This window comes from Portunus trituberculatus, chromosome 48 (genome assembly GCF_017591435.1).
Source record: "Portunus trituberculatus isolate SZX2019 chromosome 48, ASM1759143v1, whole genome shotgun sequence".
Lineage (NCBI taxonomy): Eukaryota > Metazoa > Arthropoda > Malacostraca > Decapoda > Portunidae > Portunus > Portunus trituberculatus.
Window position 1 is genome coordinate 29,762,400 of NC_059302.1, and position 10,019 is coordinate 29,772,418.

At 46.8% G+C, this 10,019-nt stretch overlaps 1 protein-coding gene and 1 long non-coding RNA gene across 3 annotated transcripts in view; one reads left to right on the forward strand and one right to left on the reverse strand.

Annotated features, from left to right (window-relative positions):
* The first annotated feature begins 3,278 nt into the window (after window positions 1-3,278).
* LOC123498912 (protein Tob1-like) overlaps window positions 3,279-10,019 on the forward strand; it is a 71,219-nt gene continuing 64,478 nt past the window's right edge. For both annotated transcript variants that reach the window (XM_045246455.1, XM_045246452.1), the window contains exon 1: window positions 3,279-3,741. The gene's annotated coding sequence lies outside the window, so the exon portion shown is untranslated. The remainder of the gene's footprint in view (window positions 3,742-10,019) is intronic.
* The window catches only part of LOC123498913, a 9,663-nt gene continuing 9,594 nt past the window's right edge, over window positions 9,951-10,019 (reverse strand). The window contains exon 2 of the long non-coding RNA XR_006672842.1: window positions 9,951-9,988. This is a non-coding gene — a long non-coding RNA (uncharacterized LOC123498913). The remainder of the gene's footprint in view (window positions 9,989-10,019) is intronic.

Sequence of the window (10,019 nt, forward strand, 5' to 3'; positions counted from 1 at the left end):
TTGGTGTTCTATTTTTATGGGTAACTTTTCTTTTACGGTCGAGCGTGTTTTATAGTTTTTGACGTGTATATATTGGCTTGGCTTTTCAGGTAGTTCTTTTTTTTTTTTTTTCTTTTTTATTTATTTATTTCAGGCAGTTGGAGTTCTTATTTTATTCGTTATTGATTTATCCGTTTTGTTTTGATTTTATTTATTTGAGTCCATCCGTCAGTGACCTCTCTCTCTCTCTCTCTCTCTCTCTCTCTCTCTCTCTCTCTCTCTCTCTCTCTCTCTCTCTCTCTCTCTCTCTCTCTCTCTCTCTCTCTCTCTGAATGTTTGTTTGACTCTGTGTGTGTGTGTGTGTGTGTGTGTGTGTGTGTGTGTGTGTGTGTGTGTGTGTGTGTGTGTGTGTGTTCGAAGCATCTCCATCTCGACAAACCAGATCATGTTTATTATCTTCTGTTTATGTACACATTCCTACCTGTTCGACGACCTACGCACCCTTGCCGGTATAAGTGTGTGTGTGTGTATGTGTGTGTGTGTGTGTGTGTGTGTGTGTGTGTGTGTGTGTGTGTGTGTGTGTGTGTGTGTGCCACCACGCCTCTTTATTTGCTGAAGTTTCTAAGCTAGGTGAGGGAAAGAGGGGAAACGAGATAAGGGATAGGAGAGTGACATTTGGAAAAGGAAATAGAGAAACTTAAGAGAAATAGGAGGAAGGAAGGAGAAGGAAGGGAAAGAGTAAGGGAAGGAGGGAAATAGAAGACGAGGAACATAGGCCAAAGAAAAGAGAAGAAAAGAAATACAAAGTGAGAGAACCGGAAGAAGAAGAAGAAGAAGAAGAAGAAGAAGAAGAAGAAGAAGAAGAAGAAGAAGAAGAAGAAGAAGAAGAAGAAGAAGAAGAAGAAGAAGAAGAAGAAGAAGAAGAAGAAGAAGAAGAAGAAGAAGAAGAAGAAGAAGAAGAAGAAGAAGAAGAAGAAGAAGAAGAAGAAGAAGAAGAAGAAGAAGAAGAAGAAGTGGAAGTGGAAAGTAGGAGGAGGGAAAGAATGAGAAAGGGAAGGGAGTGGTCTTTTTGTTATTATTTGTCTCCACTCCTCCTCCTCCTCCTCCTCCTCCTCCTCCTCCTCCTCCTCCTCCTCCTCCTCCTCTTCCTCCCATCAGACCAATTTCCTTCCGTCTTCTTCAGTGTCAGCGATTTCCACTTTTACTCTTTTTTTTATTCTTCCATCCATTCTTTTTCTCTTGCTCCTGCTCTTCCTCCTCCTCCTCCTCCTCCTCCTCCTCCTCCTCCTCCTCCTCCTTCTTATTTTCTCTTTCCAGTACTCTCGTATTTTGTTATTATTCCTGCTTTGTTTTCCTTCTTCTATTCTTTGGAGTTTGTTATTTAGTTAATATTCGAGGGGGAGGTCGTTTGTATTGTTGTTGTTGTTGTTGTTCCGGTAGTAGTAGTTTTGTTGGTTATTTAATCCATTATCGTTATCTTTATCTATTGTTTTTCTAGTACTAAATGTTGGTGTTTTTTTTTTTTTTTTTGCATTTTGGCGTTGAAAGCTATTTACATTTTTACAACTGTGTCTTTTAACTTTTTAGCCAAAAATGTGAAAATAGCAAATAACATAGAAAGTAACATTTATCATTGCCAGCATTGTTTCTCTATTCACTCTCACATTTTCTTTTTCCTCCTTGTTCATGTTCTCATCTTCTCTCACCTTTCCTCCTCCTTCTCTCCCCTATACTGCTCTTCCTCCTCCTGATGCGGCTGCTGCTGTTCTTCCTGTTCCTCCCCTTCATTCATTATCAGGTCGGTGATTGGAACTCCTATCCACAGTATCTGATTGCATCTGATTATATCGTAATCTCGTCTGATCATCTCCAGTCACCATGATACTCTCCTCACCACCAATACCACCACCACCACCACCACCGTCACCGTTGTGGAAATCATAACTGCTATTAACTTCACTACCACTACCACCATCACCAAAATCTAAATCTCTACTACTATTAATAAAGCCACTGACACCAACACCATCACCACCACCATCACCCAAACTGCAAGTCGTCCATTGCCGCCTTCACCACCACCGCTGCCACCACCATCAGTTTATCACCACCACTATCGCTACAACCTATTTCGTCAGTCTACCCCCTTACCTCCGTTGCCTCCATCACCTCCACTACCACCATCACACCGCCCCATCACCGCCCCATCACCGTCCCATCACGGCACCATCATCCATAGATATAAACATGTTTGCTGTGATACATGTCTCTGTTGCCTGTCACTACTCTCTCTCTCTCTCTCTCTCTCTCTCTCTCTCTCTCTCTCTCTCTCTCTCTCTTCGCCTAGTTTTGATTTTCCTCTGTTGTGTATATTGGTCAACATCACCACCACCACCAACCACTTCCACCACCAGAAGTAACGACAATACCAACATGAAATGTTTTTATTTTTTCATTCCACCTAGCAACACCATCACTATCCTCTACCACCACCACCACCACCACCACCATCATCGAACATAACAACAGAATGTTACATCACCATCATTACCACTAACAATAACATCAGTAAGCCCACCACTTTCCTTCTCATCATCACCACACCACCACCACCACTACCATCCACGAGTTTCTCCACGCCCACCCAACCTACGCATCTCTTTGTTATCACTACTACCCTGCGCAGAGCCGCCCTCAGGCCCACCACCGCCTCCTCCACGACCCTCCGCCCACGTTCCCTCCCTCCTGTAGTAGCGGGCGTCGGTACTTCCCGCGGTTGTGCGAGAAGCGCTCTTACTGCCGGCCGGGAAGGGGCAGAGGTGGGAGGAGGACTGGAGGAGAGAGAGAGGAGTGGAGGGAAGGGGGGAGAGCAAAATAAGGAGGATGGGAGGCGTTGCCCCTCTTGGCTGCTGGCAGGGGCGCACATGGTGTCATGGCATGGGAGGATGTATGGGAGGCAGGCGCGGGGAGTAAAGGTTCCTACTGGCAGTGTAAGTTTGCCGTCACCAAGATTTCATTGATAGAGTACTGCTGGTGTGACGTCACAGGTGTAGTGAGGGATGTTGACCCGCAGCTTCTAGCAAACATCACCACTACACCTCAAACAACCTCGAACAGTACCACACCCGCAGTTCCCCAGCGGTGTCCTTTATCAGACTGGGGAAGTGGGATGAGAAAGGCCCCGGGAAGGGAGGCAGTAGACGAGAAAGGAGAAAATCCGGTGGAGTTAAGAGCAGGCGTCAACGTTTCGCCGTGACGTCACTGATGCGCGCCTCAACATTTATGGAGGGAGCAGCTGGCGCGGGCCGCAGTCCGTGAAGGGGCGACCCAGTGCGAGGGACCAGCAGCAGCTCTCAGCCGCGTGCGAGCGAGAGAGAAAGATTGAGAGAGGCAGTCTCATACCGCAGCTTGAACCAACAAACCTGAAAGCATTTTTTTTTTAGATTTTTTTTTAAAGCTTCGATGAGTACTGTTGTTCCTGTCCTACGTCGGTATAGTGATCAACAACCACCACCACCGCGGTACTAATGCGGACCAAACTCTCCATCAGCTGACTCTCCACTCACCACCACCACCACCACAACAAATACATCCACCACCACAAACACAAGAAGCTACCACCACAATTACCGCAACCACTATTACACCAGCTACTCTGCAGGCATTACTACTGCAACTACTGCTACCTACAACTGGTACTACGGCTTACTACGGCATCCAGAGCTGCACACCTCAGCCACGCGAGAACCACGGGACCAAAAGGTAAATACACCCCTGATTACTTTATTTGCTTCCCCAGTGAATCTGTCGCCGCCTGTCTATCTGTCTGTTTGTAGCTTGGTCCCCCGCCGTATCTCCTCATTTGGAACCAACTCGTAGATTCGTATCAAACTTTTCCAAGCAGAAAAGAAGTTGTAGTCTGTTACTTCCTTCTCCCCCGCCGTGCTTCTTAATTGTGTGTGTGTGTGTGTGTGTGTGTGTGTGTTTGAGAGAGCGAGCCTGAGGAATTTGTCAGTGGTGATATTTTCTAGAATTACTGTGTGTGTGTGTGTGTGTGTGTGTGTGTGTGTGTGTGTGTGTTGTTGTTGCATGAATGCGCGTTGCTGTTTTTTCTAGGTGTAAACCTCTTTTCGCCTTTGCTACCATTCCATTACTCTTCGCATCCGAGGTATTACATATTTCACGTACATTGCCACCAGTGTCTCTAAGTTCCTTATGGGTATTATCATTACTGTTGCATATGTTTCGCTTTTCTTTTATTCAGTTCCATTACGCTTTGCTTTTCTCGGTATAATTTTTGTCAGGATTATTTTGCAATGTGTCTGGTCTAGCGGTGTAGTGTAATTCGTTCCATGCCTGACCGGTGCCTGCCTGCCTCCTCCCCCCCCCTCCTGCCTGTCTACCTGTCTGCGTCCCTGCCTGTCAGCCTGCCTGCCTTTAATTCCCCCCAGCCAGAATTCACGTCCCTGATTCGATGATGTGGTAAACTTTCCTCAATCGTCAGAGTTTCTATCTAATTTGTAACGCGACCTAATTTTACGGCTGCCTTCTCCTCTCTGCCCTGTTGCTCTCTCTCTCTCTCTCTCTCTCTCTCTCTCTCTCTCTCTCTCTCTCTCTCTCTCTCTCTTGCACTAAGCACCTGTGTCCTACTTGCATGTTCTTTAACTTTGTTCCCCTTAAAAGTCTATTAATTAAGTAGAATAATAATAATAGAAATAATAATAATAATGTGCTCGCAGGCCATTTCGTGGATGATCCTGTCCACATTCCTCTCTAAGCTGACAACAGGAGGGGCGGCAGCGAGCCAAGAGCCAGGAATTCAAGTTAGGATAAGAGGAAGAAAAAAGTAAATAAAATATTTACGAGAAATCATGAATTATGCACCATCCCTCCCTATACCACCCTGTTCTCTCCCTCCCTCCTTTTTATACATATCTTTTGCCAAGAGAAAAAAAAGTGAATGGAAAAATAATATAAAAAAAATGTGATACAGTCCATTCATTTTGAAATTTCAGTCATGTGTTAAGAGATGTAGGATAAATAGAAAAAGTGATAAATAAAAAAAATTACAATTGAGAGAGAGAGAGAGAGAGAGAGAGAGAGAGAGAGAGAGAGCTTAAAAAACATTTGGTATGCATACGTAAATGTATTTTTTACGTATAAAAGTTTATGGCCCTCGCGTCACTAACACTCGCTGGCTATTTATATACGAGATCAAATGCCTTTTCTTTTTTCTCTTTTTAGCCATAACGTAGTGAAAAGGAAAGAAAGTCCCGAGATGCTCAGAGAGAGAGAGAGAGAGAGAGAGAGAGAGAGAGAGAGAGAGAGAGAGAGAGAGAGAGCAAACAGAAAACGAAAATATAGAATAAAATGTGTAGTAAGCGATACATGAATAAGCCAAAGGTCGTTGAATATAAGAGAGAGAGAGAGAGAGAGAGAGAGAGAGAGAGAGAGAGAGAGAGAGAGAGAGAGAGAGAGAGAGAGAGAGAGAGAGAGATGTCTTAGTATAATTTCCCCCTTTTCCTGTGTCTACAATTTCCATCTACTCCTGACACGACCCTGACGAGGGCAATAATGGGAAATGGAAATGGTTGGCAATGGGAGAGGGAGTGATGGGGCGAGGGAAGGGAGACGGGGGCGCCGGGGGTGGAGGGATCAGAAGGAATGGGAAAGGTGGAGGAGGAGGAAGTACTGTTTAAGGTAGACATCAAAAAAGATTCTCCAAAGCGTTAATGAGCGCAATTCTAGAACAGAGAGAGAGAGAGAGAGAGAGAGAGAGAGAGAGAGAGAGTTAGGAAGCGAAGCACAGCCTAGAGGGGAGAGAGGTAAACAGAGGGGGAAAGGAAGAGTGAGAGGGGGAAGAGTGCCAACGATGAGGGTGGGAGGGGTAGGAGGGAGGAAGTGGGTGTGGTCCTGGTGCCACGTCAACCCTTCTGGCCCTACACCAAACACTTGCATCACACACACACACACACACACACACACACACACACACACACACACACACACACACACACACACACAGCACTCTGTTACTCCCCCCCACACACTCCACACTACGGTACCTACAACACACCGCGTCAACACCCACCCACTTAACACTCTCCCCTCACCCGCACGCCCCCCATCCCGCCTGCCACTCGCTCACCTGCCGTTGCTAATTCCCACACTCGCTTAATTGCCGTCGTTAAGCCTCTAATATTACAACAGCCAGCCACAGCACACCGTCACCACAGTATTCCTTTTATACCTCTACCCCACACACACACACACACACACACACACACACACACACACACACACACACACACACACACACACCAGCGACCTTCATCACCAATAACACTAACACAGCTACCGTTCGTCCCCCTGTCATTCCCCTCGTGCCCCCAGCCTCCTCTTCCTCCACCTCCTCTTGGTCAACTATCCAAACTATCTACAAGAAGAGGACGTCCCCAGCCCCTCGCCCCCATCCAAGCGCTCACGAGTGTCCAATCAACTGTTATTTAATTACTTAACTCCATTAGACAAGAGGTCCTTAGAGACACACACGGCCTGCAGACCGGTGTGTGGGGGGCGTCAGCCGCCTACCGGCACGGAGAGCAGAGAGGAGGAGGAGGAGGAGAACTAGGAGGGTTATAAGTCTTTAATAGTTAGGGAACAGAGGAGTAAGGGAAAACTATCAGGGAGGTTACAGACTTTTCTGAATGAAAGGCAATAGGGAAGAGGAAAAAAGAAACGAAGCTACTCGTAAGGATTCCGTGAAAAAGGGTAATAGATGGAATGTCATGGGAAGACTTAGATATGATAGTGACAGTCAGCAAGAAGGTAAGACTATGGTGAGCTTGCGGTGCTATGGTTTGTAAGGCAGGATAGTAAGTAGGCTGAAGAGGGGGAAAGGAAGGCTAGTTAAGGCAACAGGGAAGGTAAGGGGTGTAGATCGATGGGTTGGTAGGGGGGGTTGGGGGAGGTTGTAATCCTATGGAGTTGAGAGGCGCGTGAGAGGAAGTTAATGGGGTTATGGGGAGGTACAGGGAAGGGGGGAAAGAGGGCAGGAGGCTGAAGGGGAGAAGTAACTGTTTGTTCTAACTGGTTTCTGTCTGTCAGTCACCGTCTTGTTAAGAGGGAAGGGAAGCCAAACTCACCCTATTAAGGTTACCGCATAAGGGTCACTCGTATCTAGGCTTCCGGGTGCTACAGTGGTGGTGTCGACAGTAGTAGTAGTAGTAGTAGTAGTAGTAGTAGTAGTAGTAGTAGTAGTAGTAGTAGTAGCGTGGACAGTTTTAGATAAGATTACACCAGAACTGACTATATTTAGACAAGCATCACCCAGCTGGAACACATTTTTCTCTTATTAATCGGGGAGGCAAGACTGAGTTTAAAGCAGAAGAGAGCGTTGAGTGTACCTTCACCTCCCCCTCCTCCTACTCCTTCTCCTGGTCTCCCTCTTCTCCGTTACCTTGCTGCTGGCCTGCCTATCTACCACACATTCTCCCTTTTTCTTCTTTCACCTTCCACGGTGCTGCGTCAGGACGGGTTAGGTAATGTAAGGTAAGGTTATGTTAGGCTACGTTACGTTAGGATAGGTTACTGCCAGGTGAGAAGGGGAAGAGTTTTCAGTCAGTTTACCTCTCTCTCTCTCTCTCTCTCTCTCTCTCTCTCTCTCTCTCTCTCTCTCTCTCTCTCTCTCTCTCTCTCTCTCTCTCTCTCTCTCATCTTCCTGTCATTGGGTCATCCACCTGTCCTCGTGTGTATTGTTTACGGCGAGATGTAGGTCAGCTCTGTGTATATTATGTATATCACGCCTACCTTTGTCTGTTTGTATGTAAGTCTGGCAGAGTATTTACAATCCCTCCCTATATGTCTGTCTGTCCGTTCATCCGTTGTTCAATGTCCATGTCAGGGGCCTAAGGAGGGTATCTGGAGTGTGGAGGGGGAAAGGGGGGGAGAGAAGGAAGGTGAAGGAAGGCCGTGTAAGCCACACTATAGATCTTCAATACTTCTCCGTCCCTTTCTTCCCCCTCCCTCTCCTCCCTCCTCCTTGCCCCTCCCATGGCGACCAGAGGATGGGGGCTGGGGGGGCGAGGGTAAAGAAGAGGATGGGAAGCTAGCGAACCAATCTTGTAAATCTCCTCCAATGATCCCTCATTAGTTTCCACTTGCTGGTTAAAAAAGATTATCTACACGGGAAAAGTGGGAATAAAAGGCGGGAGGAGCTAATAGAGGTAAATGTGTTGGCTGAAAATAATAGCGTAGCGTTGGTATATTGCATGGGTTTAAAAAGACTGTTTCTCTCTCTCTCTCTCTCTCTCTCTCTCTCTCTCTCTCTCTCTCTCTCTCTCTCTCTTCGGTGGTGTTGGTAGTGACGCAACCAACCAGCCAGCCAGCCAGGTGTGGGGAGGGATTCTTTTTACGACAGGTGTGGAACAGGTGCTTCTTCACGACCTTGCGAGACGTGTGTGGCTTCTCTCTCTCTCTCTCTCTCTCTCTCTCTCTCTCTCTCTCTCTCTCTCTCTCTCTCTCTCTCCTTAACAGTAGAACCATTTCATGCCATCAGTATTATAGCCAGAAGTAAACATAGGGACAGATAAACATTCGAATAGACAAACAAGGACACGGACGGAGGGAGAGTGAGAGGGAGGAGAGGGCAGATGAATATGCAAATAGGAGATGAACTTCACTCTGTATCGCCCCTCAATATGGTCCATTCTGGTCTGGGGAACCATTAGGATATTGGACTTTATGGTGTGATGAGAGGAATAGACTCTCTCTCTCTCTGTCTCTCTCTCTCTCTCTCTCTCTCTCTCTCTCTCTCTCTCTCTCTCTCTCTCTCTCTCTCTCTCTCTTTCACACACACACACCCATATAGCGCATCCATCCCTAAAGGTCTCGCAACACTGCCCTACCTTCCTCACCTTCCCTTCCCCCAACCCACTACGAGGCCCCCGTAGCGGCGGCGGCGGCGGCGGCGGGGCGTTAGCAGGGCACGCCCCCACCTACAATACACCCCAGGGTATTGTATTACGTGGAGCCTCCCTCTGGGTGTATCCCATAGTGTCCCCGATGTGTCTGAAGGGAGGAGGGAGAGAGAGAGAGAGAGAGAGAGAGAGAGAGAGAGAGAGAGAGAGAGAGAGAGAGAGATTGTGAAGAGTAGGAGGTGGATGATAAAAGAAGCGATAATAAGTGAATGTTAAAAAAAAAAGATGAAGAAGAGGTGGAAGAAGAAGGAAGGACGAGGTAGAGTAGGTAGGAAAGACTTGAAAGGGAAGAATACATGGTGAGAAATTGCAGGTGGAGGAGAGAATTATAAGGGGAAAAAAGATGGTAGGAGAGAATGATAAGGATAGAGAGAGATCGAAGCTAGGAAGGCAGAAATGTTAAAAAAAAAGAAAGGAAGAGAGAAGATGGGAGGAGGTAGTGATAGAAGCATAAAAAAAGAGAGGGAGAGAGAGAGAGAAGACGAGATGAGAAGGTTAAAAGGACAGAGGATGGGGAGGGTTATTAGGAGGTGGAGGAAGAGGAGGGGGTAGGGAATGAGGGAAGCGAAGGGGAGAAGCAGAGGCCAGTGAGGGGAGGGAAGACTGCTTGAGTTACTGGTGTTGATGCTGCCACTGATGCTGGAAAATCCCCGGGTGACGCAACGGGGAGAGAGAGAGAGAGAGAGAGAGAGAGAGAGAGAGAGAGAGATTACCACGGAAATTTTAACAAATACAGTTACTAATGGGAGAAAATAAATAAATAAAGCAGGATGAATAAAGTGAGTGTATGTGTGTGTGTGTGTGTGTGTGTGTGTGTGTGTGTGTGTGTGTAGGAAAAACTTGTACATATTTCTCACGCTTGAGCAATCCGTCAACGTATCAAGTAACGCACTCTGAGTGAGTTATTGGAATTCCTTATAAGGAGAGAGAGAGAGAGAGAGAGAGAGAGAGAGAGAGAGAGAAGAGAGAGAGAGAGAGAGAGAGAGAGAGAGAGAGAGAGAGAGAGAGAGAGAGAGAGAGAGAGAGAGAGACTGTTTGCATGACAAGTGAAGAAGTGGTGAC